The sequence below is a fragment of the Mauremys reevesii genome, linkage group 3, assembly GCF_016161935.1.
Source record: "Mauremys reevesii isolate NIE-2019 linkage group 3, ASM1616193v1, whole genome shotgun sequence".
Taxonomy (NCBI): Eukaryota; Metazoa; Chordata; order Testudines; family Geoemydidae; genus Mauremys; species Mauremys reevesii.
In genome coordinates, this window is record NC_052625.1 from 192,447,768 (window position 1) to 192,474,686 (window position 26,919).

The 26,919-nt window shown below is 46.3% G+C and overlaps 3 long non-coding RNA genes across 3 annotated transcripts in view; 2 read left to right on the forward strand and 1 right to left on the reverse strand.

Annotated features, from left to right (window-relative positions):
* The first annotated feature begins 8,644 nt into the window (after positions 1-8,644).
* LOC120400306 lies at positions 8,645-24,884 on the forward strand. Its single transcript, XR_005595705.1, has 3 exons — positions 8,645-8,778; positions 10,702-10,790; positions 24,622-24,884. It is a non-coding gene; the product is annotated as an uncharacterized LOC120400306 (long non-coding RNA).
* LOC120400304 lies at positions 24,525-26,126 on the reverse strand. The gene is made up of 2 exons (XR_005595702.1): positions 25,818-26,126; positions 24,525-24,976 (listed from the first exon to the last, which is right to left on the reverse strand). It is a non-coding gene; the product is annotated as an uncharacterized LOC120400304 (long non-coding RNA).
* A 598-nt stretch (positions 26,127-26,724) lies between these two features.
* Positions 26,725-26,919, forward strand: part of LOC120400305 — a 62,549-nt gene continuing 62,354 nt past the window's right edge. Inside the window, exon 1 of the long non-coding RNA XR_005595703.1 lies at positions 26,725-26,832. This is a non-coding gene — a long non-coding RNA (uncharacterized LOC120400305). The remainder of the gene's footprint in view (positions 26,833-26,919) is intronic.

The window sequence follows — 26,919 nt, forward strand, 5'->3', positions numbered from 1 at the left end:
AGTATTTCACACTCATTAATGCTTTTCTCCTGTCTTACAGTTTTACAGTTTACAGACCAAACAGTTAAATATTACCTGATAGTATGGGATACAGCTATTTGAAGGAAGATTAATGCATGCAGCAATTTACAGGCATTTCATAAAGTGTAAACACATTCTTATCATTTTAATACCTATTTTAACAATACCAACACACAGGTGAGACAGACTGGTTCCAGTAATGTATTTGGCCAATTGAGACCTTGGCATGAGCTGTCACCTGGTCTGCCAACATCACAGCTTTTGAGGTTGCAGTGCCCATGGTTTTGGGACTCAGAACTACTCCATGGTCAATTCCCAGACTCCATAGACTTTTGTAGCAATCTAGATTGAGAAGAAAGGAATTTTCCCCCGGGTCAGATTGGCAGAGAGGGTTTTTTTTTGCTTTCCTCTGCAGCATGGGGCATGGGTCACTTGCAGCTTAAATTAGTGTAAACAGTGAATTCTCTGTAACTCGACATCTTTCAACCATGATTTGAGGACTTCATTACCTCAGCCAGAAGTTAGGGGTCTATTATGGGAGTGGGTGAGGTTCTGTGGCCTGCAATGTGCAGGAGGTCAGACTAGATGATCACGATGGTCCCTTCTGACCTTAAAGCCTGTGAGTCTATGAGAATCCCTCCAAAAACTTGAGGTTAGGTGGGTAGGGGAGGTGGAGATGGACCTTTGGTGCCCTGGAGATGACTGCAGGGATGTGGGGATCTTCTAGAGAAGCAGGATACCTTTTATAGACTGCTCTTGGAAAGCTCAGCAGGAAGGGTTGACAAGGAATCCTAGTAATCAATACAAATAGGACTTGTTGCAGGAAGCCTGCTAAACAACCAGTGGGGCCACTGGACGATCGAGATACTAAAGGAGTACTCAAGGACAATAAGGCCATTGTGGAGAAACTAAATGGATTCTTTGCATCAATCTTCAAGTTTGAGGATGTGAGGGAGATTCCCAAACCTGAGCCATTCTTTTTAGGTGACAAATCTGAGGAACTGTCCCATATTGAGATGCCATTAGAGGAGGTTTTGGAACAAATTGATAAAGTAAACAATAATAAGTCACCAGGACAAGATGATATTCACCTAAGAGTGCTGAAGGAACTCACATGTGAAGTTGTAGAACTACTAACTGTAGTTTGTAACCTATCGTTTAAATCAGCTTCAGTACCAAATGACTGGAGGATAGCTAATATGATGCCAATTTTTTAAAAGGGCTCCAGAGGTGATCCCGGCAATTACAGGCCAGTAAGCCTGACTTCAGTACCGGGCAAACTGGTTGAAACTATAGTAAAGAACAAAATTGTTAGACACATAGATGAATACGATTTGTTGGGGAAGAGTCAACATGGTTTTTGTAAAGGGAAATCATGCCTCACCAATCTACTAGAATTCTTTTAAGGGGTCAACAAGCATGTGGACAAGGGGAATCCAGTGGATATAGTGTACTTAGATTTTCAGAAAGCCTTTGACAAGATCCCTCACCAAAGGCTGTTAAGCAAAGTAAGCTGTCATGGGATAAAGGGAAGGTCCTCTCATGGATTGGTAACTGGTTGAAAGATAGGAAACACAGGGTAGGAATAAATGGTCAGTTTTCAGAATGGAGAGAGGTAAATAGTTCTGTCCCCCAGGGGTCTGTACTGGGACCATCCTATTCAACAAATGTATAAATTATATGGAAAAAGAGGTAAACAGTGAGGTGGCAAAATTTTCAGATGATTCAAAACTATGCAGTCTGCTTGGGACTTAACTATTTTGAGAAGAGCTACAAAAGGATCTCATAAAACTGGGTGACTGGGCAACAAAATGGCAGATGAAATTCAATGTTGATAAATGCAAAATAATGCACACTGGAAAACATAATCCCAACTATACATATAAAATGGTGGGGTCTAAATTAGCTTTTACCACTCAAGAAAGATCTTGGAGTCATTGTGGATAGTTCTCTGAAAACATCCACTCAATGTGCAATGGCAGTCAAAAAAGTAAACAGAATTGTGGGAATCATTAAGAAAGGGATGGATAAGAACACAGAAAATATCATATTGCCTCTATATATAGGAATATTGCATGCAGATGTGGTTGCCCCGTCTCAAAAAAGATATATTGGAATTGGAAAAGGTTCAGAAAAGGGCAATAAAAATGATTGGGGGTATGGAACTGCTTCTATATGAGAAGAGATTAATAAGACTGGGACTTTTTAACTTGGATGACTAAAGGAGGGATATGATAGACGTCTATAAAATCATGACTGGCTTGAAGAAAGTACATAAGGAAGTGTTATTTACTCCTTCTCAAAACACAAGAACCAAGGATCACCAAATGAAATTAATAGACAGCAGGTTTAAAACAAACAAAAGGAAGTATTTTTTCACACAACACACAGTCAACCTGTGGAACTCCTTCCCAGAGGATGTTGTGAAATCCAAGACTATAACAGGGTTCAAAAATGAACTAGATAGGTTCATGGAGGATAGGCAGGATGGGCAGGGATGGTGTCTCTAGCCTCTGTTGGTCAGAAGTTAGGAATGGGCAGCAGGGGATGGATCGCTTGATGATTACCTGTTCTGTTCATTCCCTCTGGGGCACCTGGCATTGGCCACTGTTGGAAGACAGGATACTGGGCTAGATGGACATTTGGTCTGACCCATTATGGCCAGTCTTATGTAGTCACAGGTTGTGGCTGCAGCTGGCAGGGCAGAATAGTGTTGGTAGGTGAGCCTTAGACTCTCCCATATGGTCTTTGTCATGTACTCCATGAACAAGGTAGGTTGCAGGTCAGGCTTCTGCACCAGATTCGGACTGACTACAGAGCTTTGATCATGGGGAGAGATACTTTAATGCACTGCCAGATATGGCTGTTACCAGCTCAGGTAAGGTATGTTATACACAGCACCAACTAGTGGTGGAACACTGTAATACAGTTCTAGCATTTCTATCCTAGCCTTGTAGGAAGTGGTGTGCCGAGTCTTCATTTATTCACTCTAATTTAAGGTTTCACATGCCCGCAATACATTTTAATGTTTTTAGAAGGTCTCTTTCTATAAATCTATATTATAATTCTTTTGCACAGAATACTCATTAACGTAATAGGTAATAATTGGAGATATACCAATCTCCTAGAACTGGAAGGGACCTTGAAAGGTCATTGAGTCCAGCCCCCTGCCTTCACTAGTAGGACCAATTTTTGCCCCAGATCCCTAAGTGGTTTCCTCAAGGATTGAGCTCACAACCCTGGGTTTAGCAGGCTAATGCTCAAACCACTGAGCTATCCCTCCCCCCTCATTAGAATTAACATCCCTGCATAGTCCTAATCCAGAAAAGTCCTGTCCAGACCTGAGCTGAGCTGGTTTTCCTGTCCCATAAGGATTTATTTTTGATATTTTGAGAATTATTCATGTTCCAATTCTCGACAAAAAGCTGAAATCTCAATTTTTTGTGAACAAAAAATCTGAAAAAAAATTAGATCAGGTCAATCAAAACTGTTTCAATTTCAATTTTTTAATTTTTTTTCTTTTAACTATAAATGATATTTGAATTTGTTTCCAAAAAAATCATTTTTTTATAATGTTAAAAATGGGTGTTCTGACCATTTAAAAACTATTTTCAAAATGGGAAATTCATCAAAGCCAACCTTTCCTCAAGACTGCTTTTGATATCCACGAATCCACATTTTCCAATGAAAACCATTTTGTCCTAAGATTCCTGGCCAGCGCTGGTGCTGTGCACCTTCCCATCGCAGTCAAGAGCAACAGAAGATGCTTGCTTGATACCTCACAGACTCAGTGCTGCAAGTTGTTGGTATGTGGCTCATTCTTTGGCTCAGGGAATCAGTCCAATAGCTTTATATTGATACACTGGGAGAAAAAAATCACTATTGGTTTATTTAGAAATAATCCCAAAAGCCTTTCTTTCAGAAAAACATGTTCTCTTTTCTATGCTTTGTATTGAATGCACAAATCTGCTCTGACCACACATGTTCCTCTCAAACAACGAGGCTGCATTATGCTGGGATACTATTAAATATGTATTTCCTGCAGCATAATGCAGGACTTAACTGCTAAACTTGCCATTTCTGCCAAACAAACAGAAACCAGAGCAGGGTTTATAAAGTTATATGATCCAGATGGTGATGAATAAGTAATGTTGCACCCTGGGCCTAATTGATCTAGATTCCTGCAGAATATAAATTATACGTTACAAGTACTGCTCCATAATTGTTTCTTGTTGGCATTTAGAAAGCAAATGTAGCACAATAATACCATTGCTGTTGCAGGGAATTTCTCTTTGAAAACCTCTTTGCTTATGGTTAATAGGTAGATTAAAAATACTCAGTGGCACTGACATGACATTTTAAAAGTTCCCTGAGGAGAGAGAATGGCAGCCTTCACCATACAACAAATGTGAACTTTCTTACAGCAGTTTTAATGCTATATACTAATATATATAATAAAAAACCCCAATAAAATGCTATGCCATTGTTATATCAAGCTTTCCTCTTTTCCCTAACTCAGTCCCTGCTCCCAGTAGAAAAAGATGCAATAGCTACTTATTATGTAGCTCACTCAGTGAAGCACAAGAAGATGACAGATCTAAAAATATGGCTAATGCAATAACAGGAGACGAGAGATAGCTTAGCCTTGCAATAAGCACAATAAAATAGCCATTAGAGCTCATACTTAAGAGCTTCTCAGGACATCATTTTTGCACTAGGCAAAGGGAAGTTTGAGTAGTCTCGTGTGGTAGAAGCATTCATTAATATATTGCATGGCAACCAAATGGTTGCACTCCTTGGTTCACAGTTTTATTTTGGTTTTGGGGTGGTTTTTTTGATAACCTCAAGTAGGTGGTGGAAATCCCATCTTACTCATAAGAAAGTTTTTGTATAATTCAGTGGTATCTGGGAAGTATTGTCCAGCTCACTTAAGACTGGAAGAGAAAAAAAAAACATGTGAGACTCTACTGAAGGAAAATATCTTGCCTTGGTTATCCTGGGCCATGTTTTGCTCTTATTTGGGTATGACTGAAAGCAGAACCTAGCCCTGTGCACATGAGCATTTATGCCAGCAAAACTTATGTCAATCCGGGGGGTGTTTTCTTCACACCCCTGAGCAACATAAGTGGTAAGGTAGCCATGGACTTAGATTGTTGGTGTCCTTAGCTGATTACCATTGGCGTCCAATGCCATGACTCTTCATTTTGCCAGTTATGTTGTTGACATAAATACCTATTTGTCTCAGCTGGATGGGTTGGCTCTTTCAGTTAAATTCATGACTGGATTTGTTTAGTGTGTGTCCATGCAGAGCTCCGGCTGCATGTGCTAAAGTCTGGATCCCACGCTGCAAACACTGAAACACATCCAGAACTTCACTCACATGACCAGACCTCAGTGCTGTCAAATGAGAAAATCTATACACGCATTTAAGCGGGTGTTGCCAACTGCGAGGATTTTTTGTGTGAGTCTCATGATACTGTCTGTTTTTTTCTTAAATCCCCAGTGCCTGGAATCAGGAGATTTTTTTTTAAAAAAAGGGAAATTGAGATTTTCAGGTAAAGTAAGTTTCTAGCCTGTCTGATTACAGAGAAAAAAAGCTCAAAACCCATGATCTCTACAGGCTTAAAAGTTCAAAACCCAGAAAACGAACCCAATTTAAAATAAAATTGATCGCTTGGGATTGACAATTACAATTGGCAGCATTTTTGCCTTCTTCACTCAGTCAAATACTGCAGTAAGCAACGTGAACCAATGAGCAAACCAGAACCCTTTCTTTGCCTCCTGTTATGGTTATTATGACAACAGCACAGATTGTTATCCTCTCGAAAGTGTCTTTAAACATCTTTTATTAATAGCACTGAAACCTATAACTGCATATTTGATAACAGTTTGCAGGCAAGGAGAAATGGCTTTGTAAATCATTAATGCAGTGCTAATAGTTTAACTACATATTGCAGCATGTGATCTAATTGAAACATTAATAGCATTTTAATTCAAAGATAATTGTCGGCAGGTAAGATAGTCTCATTCAGGATAGAGACCATTTATACTGATCATTGCATTTTTCAAGTACACAGTGTCCCAGGCTGCACTCTCCCTCCCACTGGATTTCTCGTTAGACTCTTACATAAGCTCACCACAGTGTACTTTATTTACAGTGTCGTATGCAGCTTCATGTCCCAATACCATAAGGTTTTTACCAAGCTTTAACCCTATGTACAGGATGGGGTTGCACTTCTCTGAGATCCTGAGATTTTTTGCCCTTCCTTCCAGCCTTCCCCTCTCTCCTTCCCTATCTCCCATTTAACAGTCCCCAGATGACAAGCTGAATCCCCTTGTTAACGGGTTAATCCCCCTCTCCCAATCAATTCTCTCCCAATCTGGCGCATGCGGGGATGTGTACAAAGTGCACAGAGTAGTGAGACAGCCCTAGGCTGCTCTCACTCTGTCACACACAGTTTATGATCACTCAACACACAGTAGCCACAAATCATTCAGGGCAAGTTTGTGCCATCTCAGCCAACCCTTGTGGTAGGGCCAAGGCCAAATCAGGCATAGGAACTATAGCCCAGGGCCTGTACCTCCTCCTAAGATCTCAGAATTAAGGCAAAAAGAACAGGAGTACTTGTGGCACCTTAGAGACTAACAAATTTATTTGAGCATAAGCTTTTGTGAGTTAAGCAGGTCACCAGGAGGTGACATACTTTGGAAAGGTTCCTTTCAGGCAGGTAGTAACAGACACCTATCTCACTCTCTGGCCATTTGTGTATTGTTTGCCTCTGATGGGGTATTCACCTCACACTTGCCCTGAAAATGTTAATGAAGACAAAGAAGGGGGATAATTAACCCATCAGAACAGAGTTGAGAGGAATCAGGTAGCTAAGTAATCTCCTGACTGAGTGATGGTGTGTTAACACAGGAAGGGGCACCGACCTCAAGAGCTAATCCCCATAGTGACCAGGAGGAGGTGCCAGACTAGCAGTGAGTGGTGCACCCTATGACCCTACCTCACACTGTATGACCACTTACATACTGAGCCAGCTGTCAATGGAGAGATTATAAAAACTAAAAAAGAGGAATTCTCAGGAAGAAAGGGGTGTCCTGTTTATGGATCAGGGCAAAGGATTGGTCTGGTATATCTTAGAGAGCAAAGAGACACACTGAATCCTTCACTAGAGGAGGCAAACTGACAATGTTTGTCTCATGAAAGAAGGGTCACGGCCTGCAGGGATTGGGGATGAGCAATACTTTATTAGACGTACGGCCTGATAATATGTTTAGGCTCTAGAAGGCTAACGGCATTTTGGGCTGTATAAGTAGGGGCATTGCCAGCAGATCAAGGGACGTGATCATTCCCCTCTATTCGACATTGGTGAGGCCTCATCTGGAGTACTATGTCCAGTTTTGGGCCCCACACTACAAGAAAGATGTGGAAAAATTGGAAAGAGTCCAGTGGACGGCAACAAAAATGATTAGGGGGCTGGAGCACATGACTTATGAGGAGAGGCTGAGGGAAATGGGATTGTTTAGTCTGCAGAAGAGAAGAATGAGGGGGGATTTGATAGCTGCTTTCAACTACCTGAAAGGGGGTTCCAAAGAGGATGGATCTAGACTGTTCTCAGTGGTAGCAGATGACAGAACAAGGAGTAATGGTCTCAAGTTGCAGTGGGGGAGGTTTAGGTTGGATATTAGGAAAAACTTTTTCCCTCAGAGAGTGGTGAAGCACTGGAATGGGTTACCTAGGGAGGTGGTGGAATCTCCTTCCTTAGAGGTTTTTAAGGTCAGGCTTGACAAAGCCCTGGCTGTGATGATTTAGTTGGGAATTGGTCCTGCTTGGAGCAGGGAGTTGGACTAGATGACCTCCTGAGGTCCCTTCCAACCCTGATATTCTATGATTATCTGTTATGATTTTGTTTTATATGAAGCCCTTGGTTTCCAATATTTCTACTTGCTAGCACTTGAATCTCTGTGCACTGTTAAAATTATACTTGATTTCACTCTAAACAAATCTGGGGTTGCCAACTTTCTAATCACACAAAATCGAACACCCTAGCCCCGCCCCTTCCCTGATGCCCTTCCCCTGCCCCGCCCCTTCCATGAGGCCCCACCCTCACACACTACATTCCCCCTCCCTTGGTGGCTCGCTCTCCCCCACCCTCACTCACTTTCACTGGGCTGGGGCAGGGGGTTAGGGTGCAGGAGTGGGTGAGGGCTCTAACTGGGGGTGCAGGCTCTGGGGTGGGGCCATAAATGAGGGTTTATGGGTGCAGGAGGGGGCTCCAGGTTTGCAGGGGGGTCAGGGCTGGGGGAGGGGGTTGGCACTCAGGGTTGGGGTGTGGGCTTACCTTGGGCGGCTCCTAGTCAGCGGCATAGCAGGGCTAAGGCAGACTCCCTGCCTGTTCTGGGTCCGCACTGCACCCTGGAAGTGGCCACCAGGTCCAGCTCCTAGGCGGGGGGGCCAGGAAGCCCTGCCTGCTGCTCTCACCGCGGGTTCCTGGCCAATGGGAGTGTGGAGCCGGTGCTCGGTGTGGGGGCAGCACATGCAGCCCCGTGGTACCCCTGCCTGGGAGCTGGACCTGCTGGCCACATCCAGGGTGCCGTGCGGTGCCAGGACAGATAGGGACTAGCCTGCCTTAGCCCTGCAGCACCGCCGACTGGACTTTTAACAGCCTGGAGCCACCAGGGTCCCTTTTCAACTGGACATTCCAGTCGGAAACTGGACACCTGGCAACCCTAAACAAATCTGAGTGCTGTGAGGTAAGTGGAGTGGTGAGCTGAGGTGGAACTGGCGAGTTGAGGTGTACTGCTTCTTTGGAAGCATCAGATCAGCAAATACTGCGAGCGCCCAGTGGAACAGATATTGGACACTCCAGGGAGAGGCTTGGTGACTCAGGGGTTGGAATGTGCCTATCAATATCCTGTAGGGGAACAGCAAGGCCTGTGAGGCCTAGAGGGGAATGCTTAGTTTTCCAGGGGCTGGTCAGGTTGGGGAGCTGAGCCCCGACTGGCACAGAGCAGGCTTCCTCACACTAAGGGCAGGTGGTAGAGAGGTGCCTCCCAACTCTGGGTATTGCTGGAAAGCGACACACTTCCCCCATGTTCCGGCTGCAAATGGGCTGGGCGGAGTCTAGCCCTTTGAGACAGACAGTCATGGGAGCTAAGATTTACAGCCAGGTCTGCAATGATATCCTCAACCAAGGATGGCTAACGAGTAGGCTGACCAGACAGCAAATGTGAAAAATCAGGACAGGGGGTGGAGGGTAATAGGAGCCTATATAAGAAAAAGACCCAAAAATCGGGACTGTCCCTATAAAATCAGAACATCTGGTCACCCTACTAACAAGGGCTGCTGCACAACTGCCTTTGGAATTAACTTCAGTTGTGGACAAAAGTAAACTACATGTCTTTTTAAAAAAATACCCGATGCCTTGAATACATTATGTGTATTTCTAAATTTAAAACCGCTTACTCATGCAGTAGAAAAATAAGTGAGTTTATAAACATTATCCAGACTTGTATCACGCGTATTGTAGAAGATATTGTACAGAAAGCCGCCAGCCAAATAGGAAAGCCTGGGGTTTTGCCTTCATTGATAATTTTACTATTCCAAAAGCAAGGGCAAGCAGCTACAATTAGCCATCCCATTCTGAGCTGTATCATCATCTTCTCCAAAAAGACCACCACCCAAACTTGCTTGCTAGGCTGTCATTCCAAACTGCAGCACAAGTGCTAAACTGGGGTTGATTCCAAATGCAAACCAAAAGGCTTTCTCTCTTTGCAGCCATATCCCTTCCGACAAATCAAAACCCGATGGAAATGCCTGGATTTAAAACAAAACACTCACTTTGAATGGTCAGCTTTCTTAATTACCAGTTTTCTGGTGCTGTGACTGTTTACCTGTCATCACGCTGCTGAGTTATTGCTGCACAGACTTTCCCTTTACATTATACAGTTGCAAGTGCAAATGGAGCATAGCACTGATTGAGTGTAGCAGCTAAATGGAAATGCTTTAAAAAGTGCCTGGAACTGAGCAGCTGCAATATATGTGTCTGTTCTTGAGCAAATGGTGACATTTACTGGCTAGAGTTGTTCAAGTCATCATGACCATCGCATTTCCTCCATTTGGGTGTCCCCAGGCTATTTTTGATTGGATTCCCTTTCATCAGAAAGGATCCAAGTTATCTCATCTAGAAATCAGTGCTGTCCTCTAAAGTTTAGTTGTCGCATCACTTATCATTCTGCAGCATTTGTCATGTGATGATGGGGTTTTTTTCAAGTCTATATTTGTTTGTGAAGGTTACTGGAGTGGCTGTGATAAGAGCCAAAGGCCTTTCCTTCTTTTTGAATTGTTCTTGTTAATTTAGTGCTGACTGAAGGTTGCTGTATAGAAATAGCTCTAGAGACCGAAGTCCTCTATCCATACTGACAGGGAAGACTTCCCCACAATGCACCTCTACCTTGGCCTGGAGGTTGTTCAGGTTCCATATCCAGTAAATGTTTACCTCTCTCAGACTGTTATGAAGGATCCCAATTAATGTGGAGTTTGGTAGTCGTTTTGTGATGTTGACATCTGTTCCCTTGAAATAAGACTGAAATAAGTCACCAAACTCCTTTTTGCCACTGAACAATCCAACTGGCCTGGATTTGAGTCTGCCACCTAATCCTCTCTTCCATCCACAGACCCTAGTCCAGTCAGTGAACTGCAGCGTGAGCTTCCACACACAGTCCTCGGCTAACTCCTCCGGGAGAAACGTTTTATGGCATGGAAGGTAATTGAGTCAGCTCGGTCAGTAGGCTTCTCCAAAGCAGCAACTAGCAGATGTGCGCAATTGCATCTAGCAGTTCAGTGTTGATTTCTACTGGAAACTCGTAACTCTTCAATTTGTGTGTGTGTATATACACTGTGTCAGCTATTTGAAGCTATTCAGGGGATTGGAATGAATTAAAACCCATCCAGAGAGATAGATTAGTGAACAGTGTGCAGATGCCACTGTAATTTGTCATGTGGATATCCCTTCCATATAAGTGTGTGTATATATGTGTGCGTGTATTTGTGTACATACAAATATGTACCTATTCTAAAATTCTTCTAACAATAACATGAATGCTATTTTTCAGACACAGATTAACCCCATAATAACAAACCTCATTGATCTAAAGTTTAGTTGTGTAGAGCTATATTATCCAGTGTGCATTGATCCAAACTTTCTTCTGAGCAATATTAGTTTTTCTAAAAAAGTATTAAGACTTTTACTCATATTCCAAAGTTAATTGAAGTGCTAATCATCAGCCTGCTTGCTCAGCCATCAACAGTGGACTTCTGTTGTCACTTTCTCTCTTAAATCTTTGAAAAAAAAATACACAGAAAAGCACTTTGAGTTACAGCTGGGAGGGGGTGGGGTGGGAAACTTGATGTCTAACCTCCTAAAACATTCATCTGCAATTGGGGATGAAGTAGGGGAGGGGAATGCTATAGCTCTTCATTTTATTGCCTCCGGCATGCCTCTGAAAACACATCAAAGGAAATATGATTTTCTTTTAGCCGTTAGCGTTCTTAGCTTTGTTGCCAATGTTCACCATTTCATAAAGAAAGCACTCAGTAGGCCCCAATTTAGCAAAGCACCTAGGCATGTGCTTGAGTCCAGCCCTATTCAGCAAAACTCTAAATCACGGGCTGAAGTATTTTACTGAATCATGGCCTTAGTAAGGTGACCAGGTGTCCAGTTTTTGACCGGAACACCTGGTTGAAAGGGGATCCTGGCGGTTCCAGTCAGCACTGCTGACCGGGCCGTTCAGTGTCCAGTTGAAGGAGCTATGCAACGGGACTGGCTCGCTCCCTGTTAGCCACCACGCCGCCTGGTTCCTGGGAAGCAGCCAGCATGCCCGGCTCCTAGGCTTAGGGGTGGCTTGGGGACTCCACGTGCTCCATGTCCTGCCCCCGCCCCTAGCGCAGCTCCTATTGGTTGGGCCGGGTCAGGGCAGGGGACGAACTAGCGCAACTTGCGAGTGCTCAGCAGGCAGCTGTTGAGAGGTCATGGTGCACGCCTCTCCCACTGCTGCCGGCCTGCTTCTCCTCCTCGTCCTGGGCTCAAGCTGCAGTACTATCCCTGCCCATGCAGTGACCCACGGTCTGTCACCCCATTGTGCATCCCCATCTCTGAGTGCTTGGATGTCTCCCTGCCCATGTACCCAGTCTCCACTGAGCTGGGGAGACAGGACGGGGGAATCTATCTGTGTGTGCTGCTGCCTCTCTGGGTCCGGAGCTGCCTGCAGCTGCTTGTGACTCCTGAACAAGTCTTCAGGCACCTGACCCTGAGTGTTCTTAAAGAGACAGTGTGCTCAACACTCATTCACACACAGGTGCACACACACACACACACACACACACACACACACACACACACACACAGAGTCTCTCTCACATAGTCCCCACAACACGCACACGAGGGCTCCCTGCATGCAGGTCATTTTCCCCACCTGGGCTGTGCTGTGAGGTGAGCAACAGGAGCTGCTGCTCTCCTGCCCTCTCCTCATGCAGCCCAGGCAGAGAAGGTGATCTGGATGCAGGAAGCCCTGACCTCACTGCTTGCTCCCCTCCATACAGCCCCCTAGGTGAGCGCGGGGGTGGGGTAGAGGAGCAGCAGTGCCAGATGCTCCATCACTGCATCCAGGTCAGTTTTCCCATTTTGGTGCAGGAGGGGGATTTTGGTGCAGAGGTTAGGGGCATGGTAGGGGTGGGGTGAAGAGGGCACAGTGAAGGACTTAGGGACACAGGAGGGAGGTGCAGGGGTAGGAGTGAAGGGGGTGCAGAGATATGGGGTAAAGAGGGCACCATGTAAGGGTTAGGGTGCAGGAGGGGGCAAGGGTTGGGGTGAAGGGACGGTGGGGAGCCCATGGGGGTGGGGGCAATGGGGGTGGAAGAATGCCATGCCCACAGGGGCCAGGGGCACCAAAATGCAAGTTCACCCAGGGTGTCATTTTCCCTAAGACCGGCCCTGACACAAGACTGCCCCTCTCAGGGCCCTGTGGGACACCTGTGCCTCCTCCCCAGTAGGGCCCCGAGAAAGTGTATGAAAAAGAGTCTTTGTGTAGGCAAGTGTGTGTGTGTCTCCCACATTCAAATTGTTGCAGCTCCTGGCCTTCTCCTGGTGCCTGTTTGGGCCTTGCAGTGAAAATGAGTGAGTGAGCGAGAATGGGGGAGAGTGAGCGATGGAGGGATGTGGGGGAAAGAGTGAGCGGGGGTGGGACCTTGGGAAGGGATGGGTGGGGCCTTGGGAAGTGGCATAGCAGGTGGTGGGGCCTCAGGGAAGGTGTAGGACAGTGGGTGGGGGCAAGGGTGTTTGGTTTCCTGGAATTAGAAAGTTGGCAACCCTAGGCCTTGGTGACAAATGGGCAGATACCAACTTCTGTTGAGGCTGTTTTAATTTTCTTTAAATGAATGTTCCTTGGTAATGCAAGCCAGTATGTTTTCTTCTATATTGGTTCTTATGCTGTTCACTAAGACTTTGCTATTGTTGAAGCTAGCTCATAAAGGTCAGACAACATGGATATTGACCGAATTATTTTATTTATGTTTGTTTTTCTCTTTAACCTCTAATATGGCTTCTGTGCTGCTGCTACTACCCTCTGGATTCCAAAGGTGGAATACTAATTTGTCCTCAGTTTGTAGTTATAAAACTAAGTCATTTATACTTGTTAACTGGTCTGGCTTGTATTTTTTTTTAAATATAGAGGCAAAAGCCCATGGTGAGGTTTTCTAGTCATTCTTTGTTTGAGTTACCAATATTCCAAGTTTGGGTTAGAATATCTAGTTTTGATCAATGTTTTTTTCAATTCCATGGTTGACTGTCTGCTTTTCTTACTTCTGTCTTTACAATTTCCCTGGAATTATAGGCTAATTTCCATTATTTTTGTGAAAGATGGAAACACATATGTGCACAGAATGTTTGCCTATTGCTGAGAAAGAAGAAACATCTGTGGCAAGATAACCCAGGGATCTGTCAAAGTTTTTCAACAGTCAAAATATTGTAAAATATACAAAGAGGTTCTACAGTCCATCTAGTAACTATAACTACGTCCATCCGTCTGTAGCCCAAGGTCCAGTGTGCTTCAACAGCAGCCAGGGGAACTACAAGTTGTGGGATACAAACTACAGCATGGTGGGAGAACTTCCTGCTTCCTGCCAGGATGTACCCTCTGCCCCCCCAGCAGGAGGTCTCAGCACTGACTGAGCTGGGAGCACGTAGCAGGCAGGCAGAGAGGAGGCTGCTGGACTGTAATCCTTGTTCTTATGTTCTTTACGGAATAAACCCTTGTTCCTGGTGGTTATTCTGAGTGCATCTGATCTGAGGTGAACACGCACTGACTGACACACAACGCAGAACACAGAAAGGAACCACAGGCCCAGTTTCCCAAAGTTGTGTAAAAAGTTTCAAGGCAGGCTTCCATTATCTTGAACAATCTCATAATGGGCCAGTGAGCAGGATCAGGGCTACACTTCTTTCTCTTTTCACCGGACAATGTGCTTTTCCTCTAAGGCCTGGTCTACACTAGGACTTTAATTCGAATTGAGCAGCGTTAATTCGAATTAACCGCGCACCCGTCCACACCAGGAAGCCATTTAATTCGACCTAGAGGGCTCTTTAGTTCGAATTCGGTACTCCACCCCGACGAGGGGAGTAGCGCTAAATTCGACATGGCTATGTCGAATTAGGCTAGGTGTGGATGCAAATCGAACTTAGTAGCTCCGGGAGCTATCCCACACTGCACCACTCTGTTGACGCTCTGGACAGCAGTCCGAGCTCAGATGTTCTGATCAGCCATACAGGAAAAGCCCCGGGAAAATTTGAATTCCTTTTCCTGTCTGGCCAGTTTGAATCTCATTTCCTGTGTGGACGTCGTGGCGAGCTCAGCAGCACTGGCAGCGATGCAGAGCTCTCCAGCAGAGGAGTCCATGCAATCTCAGAGTAGAAAGAGGGCCCCAGCATGGACTGACCAGGAAGTCTTGGATCTGATCGCTCTGTGGGGCAATGAGTCTGTGCTTTCGGAGCTGCGCTCCAAAAAACGGAATGCAAAGACCTACGAGAAGGTCTCCAAAGCCATGGCACTCAGAGGATACAGCCGGGATGCAACGCAGTGCCGCATGAAAATCAAGGACCTGAGACAAGGCTACCAAAAAATCAAAGCGGCAAACGGACGCTCCGGAGCCCAGCCCCAGACATGCCGCTTCTACGAGGCACTGCATGCCATTCTCGGTGGGTCTGCCACCACTGCCCCACCAGTGACCGTGGACTCTGAGGATGGGATAGTGTCGACGGGCAGTTCCTCGGCGATGTTCGCCGATGGGGAAGATGAGGAAGGGTTTGTGGAGGACGAGGCAGGCGACAGCGCTTACAATACTGCTTTCCCCGACAGCCAGGATCTCTTCATCACCCTCACAGAGATCCCCTACCAACCCTCCCCGGCCGTTAACCCGGACTCCGAATCAGGGGAAGGATCAGTCGGTAAGTGCTATAAACATGTAAACATTTATTTTTTAACAAAACAGGAATAAAAACTATATGAAAAGAAGGTCAATGCATATAGGGATCGAACAGAAATCCTCTTGGGACAGTTCCACGAAGCTCTCGGAGAGGTACTCGAAAAGCCTCCGCAGGAGGTTCCTGGGGAGAGGTGCCTTATTGGGTGCTCCGTGGAAGCACACTCTTCCGCGCCAGGCCATCCTGAGGTATAGTGGGAGCATTGCCTCGACCAGCATGGCAGCATAGGGCCCTGGTCTGTGCAGGGATTCACGCAGCATGCGCTCTCTGTTTCTCCTGCTGACCCGCTTCAGGGTGATCTCGCTCGGCGACTGCTGCATCTAATTAGGGGAATTACTTTAATGTTACTATTGTGAATGCTTGACTTTTCCTTTGCATAACAATGACCGTCATTTAACAGCCACGTGGTGGAGGCTGCAGAGGAAAAGCATACAGGGATCTTTCCCGGGGACAGCCGCGAGGGGCTGGAACAGGGTCAGACTTTATGCTTTCCAGATTGCCTGCAGCAGGAGGGCACTGCTATCCATTAACTGTTAAGCAGCCTAAAGTTTACGGCTTACCAGGCCTGGCTGCTACACGGATTCTGCTGTCCTGCCCCGCTTGTCCGATCTCCAGTGCAAGACCCCAGGCAATGCAAGCGAATGCCGAAAATTCGAACTTGTCCTGAGAGCACATGAGATTAGGTGCCCTGTATGGTCTTGTTCACAGAAACTGAGTAGACTGTGTTCAGTGTTCGCAAACATGTATCTTTGCAAGGAAATCACTTCCTTTTTCCCATCACACAGCTGCGGCTCTTTCCCGAACTGCCCCGGCATCCCCCTCACAGAGGCTGGCGCAGATTAGGCGGCGAAAGAAAAAGACTCGGGACGAGATGTTCGCTGAACTGATGGCCTGCTCCAGAGCCGAGGTGGCCCAGCAGAGCCAGTGGAGGGAGACCCTCTCTCAGCAGCAGCGCTCACACAACGAACGGGAGGACAGGTGGCAGCAGGAAGACAAGCAGGCGACTCAAACGCTGCTTGGACTAATGAGGGAGCAAACGGACACGCTCCGGCGCCTTGTGGATGTTCTGCAGGACCGCAGGCAGGAGCAGAGAGCCCCCCTGAACTGTATCTGCAACCGCCCTCCCCCGCCACAAAGTCCTGTCCCCCCCTCACCCAAAATCACAAGAAGGAGGGGCGGTAGGGGCCGTGAAAACTGTCACTCCACCCCAGCAGAGCGCTCATGTACCAAACAGCTCTCATTCCCTAAAGTATGAGAATTGCTTCCCTTCCTGGCTCACCCGATCCCAAATCCCAGTTTCATCCCCCAACTGTGTAGTTGAGTATTAAAAATAGTTTGCTGTTCATTACTGTTTCCGTCATGTTTCTTTGCAGAAGACTTTGTGTGAAGGGGGGGGAGGGGTTTGTTAATTGCATAGGACAGCCACCATTAACAGGGTACAGACATGGGGGCAGGATCAACAGCAGGTCACACACAGAGTGCAGTCACTAGGCACCCGGGTCACTGTGGGAGGTGTCTGCTGCCCCAGGTCAGTCTGGGAGGTGTATGCTGCCCCAGGGTCCGAGCGCCTGGCATCCACAAATGGCAAGGCAGGCTGCCCGTACCATGCCCTTCCACCCTAGCCATGAACCTCTCCGATGCCCTGAGCCCCAGCCAGAGCCATCATGCCCCGTACACCTACTCACCCTTCCCACACACCCTTCACCCCTTCCTGCAAACCCACCCCTTCCTGCACACCCTCCTGTAACCGTCCTCCCCCCAGAGACCGCTGTAGGAGCAGGAGCCTGTCAGTCCTTGAGTATAGAAGCGGTCTGTACATCACTGCACACCGTACCCACCACAGTCTGCGTCCCTGTTTGAACCCTTTAACGCGAATTCGTTAGTAAAGAAAACTTTGTGAATTAAAAGTGTTCCAATAAATTTATTTTTAAACGTCTGTTGGAAGGGGAGAAACCTGGGGAACGGGGTATGTAACCGCTGAAAAAAGTGAATAGTAAGTGAAACAGGGGTCAGGTTCAGCTTCTCTGTAAAGAGACTGGACAGTCATAGGTTACCCTGCTCTCTGAGGAACCTAGCTTTCAAAGCCTCCCGGATGCACAGCGCTTCCCGCTGGGCTCTTCTAAGGGCACGGGTGTCTGGCTGAGCGTAATCAGCAGCCAGGCGATTTGCCTCAACCTCCCATCCCGCCATAAAGGTCTCCCCCTTGCTCTCACAGAGATTGTGGAGCACACAGCAAGCTGCAATAACAATGGGGATATTGGTTTCGCTGAGATCCGAGCGAGTCAGTAAGCTCCTCCATCTCCCCTTGAGACGTCTGAAAGCACACTCCACCACCATTCTGCACTTGCTCAGCCGGTAGTTGAAGAGCTCCTTGTCCCTGTCCAGGGCACCTGTATAGGGCTTCATGAGCCAGGGCATTAGCGGGTAGGCTGGGTCCCCGAGGATCACTGTAGGCATCTCCACATCCCCAACAGTTATTTTGTGGTCCGGGAAGAAACTACCTTCCTGCAGGCATCTAAACAGACCAGAGTTCCTGAAAACACGCGCGTCATGAACCTTGCCCGGCCACCCGACGTAGATGTTGGTAAAACGTCCCCTATGGTCCACCAGTGCTTGCAGCACCATTGAAAAGTAGCCCTTTCGGTTAATATACTGGCTGGCCTGGTGGGCCGGTCCCAGGATAGGGATGTGAGTGCCATCTATAGCCCCACCGCAGTTTGGGAATCCCATTGCGGCGAAGCCATCTATGACGACCTGGACGTTTCCCAGGGTCACTACCTTTGAGAGCAGTAGCTCAACGATTGGCTACTTGCATCACAGCAACCCCCACGGTAGATTTGCCCACGCCAAAGTGGTTCGCTACTGACCAGTAGCTGTCTGGCGTGGCAAGTTTCCAGAGGGCTATGGCCACTCGCTTCTGCACAGTCAGGGCTGCTCGCATCCGGGTGTCCTGGCGCTTCAGGGCAGGGGCCAGCAAGTCACACAGTTCAAGGAAAGTGCCCTTACGCATCCTGAAGTTTCGCAGCCACTGTGATTCATCCCAGACCTGCAGCACTATGCGGTCCCACCAGTCCGTGCTTGTTTCCCGGGCCCAGAATCGCCGTCCCATAGCATGAATGTGACCCATTGCCACCATGATCTCCGCGGCGCGGGATCCCGTGCTTTGTGAGAGGTCTGTGCCACTCTGACACTTCATGTCCTCACTGTGCTGCCAGAGCCTCCTCGCCCGATTTCTCAGCAGCTGACTATGGAAGAGGTGGACGATAAGGTGCGAGGAGTTGACAATGGCCATAAGTGCAGCGATGATCGCAGCGGGCTCCATGCTCGCAGTGCTGTGGCGTCCGCGCTGTCACTGACCAGAAAAGTGCGGTAACAGATTTCCCGCCGGCGCTTTCAGGGAGAGAGGGCGGGAGTGACGGTTGAATGACAACAGTTACCCAAAACCACCCTCGACACATTTTTCCCCCAGCAGGCACTGGGGGCTCTACCCAGCATTCCAATGGGCAGTGGGGACTGTGGGAACTGTGGGATAGCTTCCCACAGTGCACCGCTTCCAAAGTCGACGCTTGCCCCGTTAGTGTGGACTCACAAAGTCGAATTAGTGTCCTTAGTGTGGATACACAAATTCGAATTCATAACGTCGAATCCACAAATTCGACCTAAGTTAAATCGAACTACTCTTGTAGTGTAGACATACCCTAAGTGTTTATCTGTGAGCAAGGATACTCCGGTGAAGGGTGCCATATAAAAGCCTAGAGAGCGCTAATATGTCTTTCAGCGCGTTCATACTTGCAGACCCTAATGCTGAAAGGTAAATATTTCATGCATTTTAGAGATGGGTAAACTGAGACAGGGAGAGGTTACGAGTCGCCCAAAGTTACATACAATAGTGATTCATTGGCAAGAAGAGAACCCAGGAACTCTGACTTTCACTGGATTTTGTGTCCCATTGACTGGCTCCTTTAAGGGGATATGGGGCCTGCCCCAACTATGCCATAACTAATTAGCTGGGTGGGACTAAGCAGATCAGGTGATAGCTTAATGGACACTGGGCCTCACAAAAGGGCTAACAGAGATCAATCAGTCTGGGTTGTGGAACTGCAGGGAGTGGACAGGTTCCTATGGAAACCCTAAGCCAGGATCTGCAGGAGGCTAGGTACTCCAGGGGAAGGAGCCTGTGGGGACCTGTGCTCTATATCAGAGAAGGGGAGGATCCAAGGGACAAACACAGCAGGAGTTGGGTTGGGAATGGTACTCCAGGGGAAAACCTCATAGGTAGTCTAGAAAGGGGCTGGGATCAGGGCCCAGAGGGAGGGATGAAGAGATGTCCCCAAAGGTCTGAAGAAACTTTTTGTTTCTTGAGACTCTTTAGTTGGACTTTTGTTAACCTGGAAGGGGTTAAGTTTGTTTGTGACTTGGCTGGAGAGCCATGCTACAACTCCAGAACTGACCTGCATAGGAAAGCTGAGGAGACCCATCCTGGGGAAAGCAACTGAGGCAGAGAGTGCTATGCTTGAGTAGAAGGGGGTGCTGTGGGGTGGACATGCCCTATGACACTCTCTCAAGGGGCCATGTTCACAGCAGATGTGAACTGGTATAGGTTCACTGACCTCAGTGGAGCTATGCTAATATACTAAAACTGAGAAAATATACACAATTCCTGTATCACTAGGCTTCAGGCTAGAAAGAGATGTATATCGAGAAGGTATTAGATTAAGTCCCCTTGCTGATCGGTCCTAAACATTTCTAAATAATTATAGTTATGGCAAGTTCAAGGACAAACTTGGAGATATATAAGGCTCTTTTTTTAAATAGTTTCTTCAATTCCTGGTAGTCTCTGAACTTTGCATTTTGGAAGGGCACGAGACACCACAGGCAACCTTAACTCTGCATTAATGAAGCTTTTTGTCAATGAATTTTGTTTACATTTGTGATGGGTTCGGTCACAGAGATCCCCTGGGGACTGTCACCTGGTGTGCTGAAATTACCTCTGAGCCCGTTTTCCCTGCCAGCTTGGGACTCCAGAACCCTGCCTTGTTGAGCCAGACACACTAGCCTGCTGCAACAGAGATCCAGGGTCTGGGCCATGCCCCTCAAACTGCAGGCTTTAAGTGAAAACAGCGTAACAGGTTACCTGCCCCCTGACACCCAGCTCCTAATGGGATCCAAACCCCAAATAAATCCGTTTTACTCTGTATAAAGCTTGTACAGGGTAAATTCATAAATTGTTCACTCTCTATATCACTGATAGAGAGATATGCACATCTGTTTGCTCCCCCAGGTATTAATCACTTACTCTGGGTTTATTAATAAACAAAAATGATTTTATTAAGTACAAAAAGTAGGATTTAAGTGGTATCATGTAATAACACACAGAACCAAACCCTGCAACAAACCCTGGTGCCAACTGTGTCCGCATATCTATTAAATGGACACCATCATAGTACCTAATCACATCAACCACACCATCAGAGGCTCATTCACTTGCACATCTACCAACCAATGTGATATATGCCATCATGTGTCAGCAATTCCCCTCTGCCATGTACATTGGCCAAACCGGACAGTCTCTACGCAAAAGAATAAATGGACACAAATCTGACATCAGGAATTATAACATTCAAAAAACAGTAGGAGAACACTTCAGTCTCCCTGCTCACTCAATAACAGACTTAAAAGTGGCATTTCTTCAAGAAAAAAACTTCAAAAACAGACTCCAACATGAAACTGCAGAACTGGAATTAATTTTCAAATTGGACACCATCAAATTAGGCCTGAATAAAAACTGAGAGTGGATGGGTCATTACAAAAACTAATTTTCCCATACTAATTTCACCCTATTGTTACTCACACCTTCTTGTCAACTGTTTGAAATGGGCCACCCTCACTATGACTACAACATTGATTTTTCCTCCCTTGGTATTCGACTGTTACTTGAATTGTCTCATTAGACTGACCCCCCACTTGGTAAGGCAACTCCCATCTTTTCATGTACTATGTATGTATATATATAACTGCTACTGTATTTTCCACTCCATGCATCTGATGAAGTGGGTTCTCGCCCATGGAAGCTTATTCCTAAATAAATTTGTTAGTCTCTAAGGTGCCACAAGGACTCCTCATTGGTTTTGCTGATACAGAATAACACGGCTACCACTCTGAAACCTGACACAGAACAAAGTAAGTCACAAAGCAAAATAAAACAAAACACGCAAGTCTAAACCTAATATATTAAGAAGCTGATTACACCCTCATATATCTATATCTCACCCTCAGAGATGTTCCAATAAGCTTCTTTCACAGACTAGACTCCTTCCTAGTCTGGGGCCAATCCTTTTCCCTGGTACAAGCCTTGTTAGTTCCAGCAGACATCTCAGGTGGTAAACAGGGGTTTTCCCATGGCTGCCCCTTTTGTCCTGCTCCTCCCCCTTTTATAGCTTTGGCACAAGGCAGGAATCTTTTGTCTCTCTGGGTCCCCACCCCTCCTTCTAAATGGAAAAGTACCAGATTTAAGATGGATTCCAATATCATGTGACAAGGCACATGTCCTGTGAGACCCCAGCCTCCATTCTACCTGGACTGGCCCACAGTATGCAGGAAGGTGTGCAAGTAAACAGAGCCATTTACAGTTCATTGATTCTGAAGCACCCTTAATGGCTTCCACTTAATATGTTTATATCAGTAATACAAATTTATATCTTATTCTCCTAACTCCAGACATAGAAATAATACATGCAAACAAATAGGATGAACACACTCAGTACATTATAAGCTTTGTAATGGTACCTTACAAGAGACCTTTTGCATAAAGCATATTCCAGTTACATCATATTCACATTCATAAGCATATTTTCATAAAGCGTATGGTGTGCAACGTCACAACATTGTTGTAACAGAACCAGCCAAGAACAGACATTCAAACTGAGATATAATTTATCATCTGAGTTAAAAAAGGATGATAGAATTACCCACAGTTTAAAATGCCAACTCTATCACTCAGCCTTATTTCTAACAAAGTAACATTAGTATTCATTTGTTTACAATTAGCTGAGCTTTCCACATGAGCTACTTCAGTGAATAGTTTAATAACAATACAAAGAACATGTGGAATTGAGACCTACCCTTGGAAGAACAATTCATTATGTTGAGAAATTAAACTGTAAACAGATTACTTGAACATGATATTTCTTCTTGTTTTAAATAATGAGCTGTAAAATCTCATCACTGTGCCTTCAAGGATATCATACTGTTGTGATTTTTGTTACACCCCTTGGGCCATGGATTGGGAATATTACTGCGTGACATGGCATTGTGTTATCTAATCTTTAATTAGAGATGTCTTCTCTGCTGAACAGATGTTTCTTACAATAAGGTTCTGTTCATGATACTAATGTAGCTGGGATGGCCAAACAAGCAGATATTCACCTTCAGATGTTTAGATTCCTATTTGGAAATCCTTATGTTAAGAACATAAGAATGGCCATACTGTGTCAGACTGTGTCCATCTAGCCCAGTATCCTGTCTTCTGACAATGGCCAATGCCAGATGCTTCAGAGGGAATGAACAGAACAGGCAATCACTGAGTGATCCATTTCTTCTTGTCGACTCCAAGCCTCTGGCAAACAGAGGTTAGGGACACTCAGAGCATGGGGCTGCATCCCTGACCATCTTGGTTAATAGCTATTGATGGACTTATCTTCTTCTCTAGTTCTTTTTGAACCCTATTATAGTTCTGACCATCAGAACATCCTCCAGCGACAAGTTTCACAGGTTGACATTGTGTTCTGTGAAAAAGTACTTCCTTTTGTTTATTTTAAACTTGCTTGCCTATTAATTTCACTGGGGACACCTGGTTCTTGTGCTATATGGAGTAAATGAGACTTCCTTATTCACTTTCTCCACAGCAGTTACAATTTTATAGACCTCTATCATATCCCCTCCTAGTCAACTCTTTTCCAAGCTCAACAGTACCAGTCTTTTTAATCTCTCCTTATATGGAAGCTGTTCCATACCCTTAATCATTTTTGTTGCCCTTCTCTGGTGCTTTTCCAATTCTAATATATCATTTTGGAGATGGGCGACCAGAACTGCATGCAGTATTCATGTAATGGTGTACCATGGATTTATATAATGGCATTGTGCTATTTTCTGTCTGATTGTATATCCATTTGCTAATGGTTCCTAACATTCTGTTAGTTTTTTTGATTGCCGCTTCACATTGAATGGATGTTTTCAGAGAACTAGTCACAATGACTCCAAGATCTCTTTCGTGAGTGGTAACAGCTAATTTAGACCCCATCATTTCGTATGTATAGCTGGGATTATGTTTTCCAATGTGCATTATTTTGCATTTTGCACACTGCACCAGATTATGGCTGGCTGTCAGGTAATATCAACATCTATGATTAAAGGTCCTGAGTTAGAAATTGTGGTGACGTTTACTGTGTACAGAAGATGAATGTACTCTTTATTAACATTCATAGACAAAACACTTTTTGTTGTGAAACAGTTAAGGTTGTTAAACCTATAGCAGGGGTCAGCAACCTTTGGCATGCGGCCCATCAGGCTAATCTGCTGGCAGGCTGCGAGACAATTTGTTTACATTGACCATCTGCAGGCATGGCTCCCTGCAGCTCCCAGTGGCCTTGGTTCACCATTCCCGGCCAATTGGAGCTGCGGGAAGGGGCAGCACAGCTGCATCAGTGCGGTAGTGTAGACTAGCCCAAAGAATGGCAGGGTAAGAAAAGAGAGAGAACACTGTTATATTTTAAGTCACAGGAAGTTCTCAGGCAAATTGGTCAAACAGATTCCTGATTTCATGAGAGTGTATTCTCATGCTGATTGAATCAGCAATCGAAAAACCTGGAGTGGCTGATTTCCCAAAGATGACTGGGATAGAGATACATGGGCATGGCTGAGAGCAAAACTTGGCCTAGTTACTGAAGTGGAGCCTGTCCAAACCGAAATGGATGAAATCTTTATTGCAATTCACATCTGTCTTTCAAAACGCTGTGTCTATAAAGTCTATTGATTGGTCATGTAATTTTGTTTGTTGGTACAGGGTCCATCTAGTAAAAAAGGAAGGCAGTTGGTGGGGGGAACTACATGTTCTAAATAACTCCAATACTGAGCTGCAGAGAACTGAAAGAAAACTCACGTCAAGGAAATTTGATGAGAAAATCCAACAAAGACAATTATGGCAAGTGGAGAATTGATATGAAAGTTACAGATCTCCCCATCATATTAAATGAGCAAAATGAAGATAGATCATTCATAAGAGTTCTGTTACTGAAATGTTACGGTGTAATGTGTGCTACCCAAATAAACATGTGGAATTAGCAACTGCAGCTGTTCAACGACGTTATTTTCAGCCTTCTTCTGCTCCTCCTCCATGAGTGCTTTGTCCTTCATGGTATCTAGGAAGACAGAGAAAAGGGCAGATTTCAAGGAGAATTTCTCTGCCTTTGTGGGGATCTTTAATAAGAGGGAAATAATGGCATTTGCAGCCGTAGGAGTGCACTAAGTGTAGAGGATATATTAACTAAGTCAGGTATACAGAGCAGCAAATTTTTTTGCTGAAGCTGGCTATTTTTTGTTGTTGGTGGTGGTGTTTTTTTTGCATGCTTTTATCCCTTATAACTGCCTGTTTTCCCCAAGAGACATCTTATCAGACAAATATTGTTCTGGCATCCTAGAACATGACAGACTGTCATTAGATAAAGAAGAAGGTTAATAAAATAGAAATTCAGGCAATCTTTCAGCCAGAGGCATCCCATGAGTTGCTATAAAGCAAATAGAGTAGTCAACTGCAGCAAGTTAGTTGGCAGGCGATTGCCAAATACCCACTTGTTAGTCTGTAATTCATGCATGTCAGGGGCGAGACAATATTTTTTGTAAAGCTCCTTGGCCTGCATTGTCTGCCAGCCCCCACATTTTGATAACATGTCATTGCTAGGAGGATGAGGAGGTAGGGAGTACTGTCTGTGCAGCATGGCTATGAGTCAGTTTAAAGAATAGGGTTCTGGGGAGAGCTGAGATCCTGGGTCTGTGCGGGTAGGTTTGCTGTTCTGAGTACTGGCTGGTATATTCATTTTTTCTATTCTATTGGTCTGCTTGTGATGTTAGTAGTAAATACTTATATTATTGTGAAGGCCCCACTGTGCTAAACAGGGGTGGCTCCAGGCACCAGCGTGCCAAGCGTGTGCCTGAGGCAGCAAGCTGCGGGGGGCAGGGGTGGTGTAACGGCTTGGGACTCACCACCTGGTGCCTCCCACTGGTGACTCTGGGAATTAGCTCTGTCCAGTGGAGTGCCTCCTCCTGGTGGTGTCCCGTCCATTGTTCCGCCCTCGGTTGGCGTCTCTGGCCCGCGTTGCTCCCTGCTCGGCAGCGTCCTCTTCGAGGCCACTGCCCTCCGGCAGCGCCTCTTAGTCCATCCGCATCCCCTTCTGGGGTGGGGGGTGATCAGCAGTCCTACACCCCAGCCACCATGTCCAACCACACCCTCTGAGTCTAGTCCCTCTTGTCAGGGATCTGGCGTAGTCTATAATGGCCGCTCCCTACGGCTGATGGCTGGGTGTACTGCAAGGGTGAAGGGGGGTACCCAGGCCCACCCTCTACTCTGGGTTCCGGCCCAGGGACCCTCTGGCGGCAGCCTCTCTGTCCTTCCTCTCTCCCCTCATCTGTCTGCTTCCCTGGGCCACTTCTCCTATGACCCCTTGCACCCGCTAGGCCCTTCCCTTCAGGGCCTGCAGCCTGGCAGGCTATGGGCTAGAGCTCCCCAAGCCCGGCCAGCACCACGTTGTCTGCGGTGCTAGTCTCCCATCTTTGGAGACTGACCTCTCCTGTCAAAGGCCTGGGACAGACTGACTGCTCCCTTCCTGGGCAGCCTTCTTATAGGGCTGAGCCTGGCCCTGATTGGCTGTCTCCACACTGGGCCCTGATTGACTCACAATAAGCCCTTCTTTAATTGGCTCCCTGTCTGTGCAGGCGCCCTGGCCTGCCGCAGCCCACACTCTCAGGGAGTGGGGCAGTCCACCCCACTACAGGAGGCCTGACCATCGCCCTGACGGCGGCAGTCAGCTGGCCTTCAGCGGCATGCCTGTGGGAGGTCCGCCGGTCTGGCGGCTTCGGCCGTAATTCAGCAGCAGGGACGCCGAAGGTGTGGGACCAGCAGACTTCCCGCAGGCATGCTGCTGAAAGCCGCCTGCCTGCCATGCTTGGGGTGGCAAAATACATAGAGCCACCCCTGGTGCTTGACAATGCAAAAACACAAGTAAGAGACAATAACTACCCTGTAGACCTTGCAGTCTTAAATCACAACAAAGGGTTGTGGTCGGGGAGACAACATTCAAGTAAATGA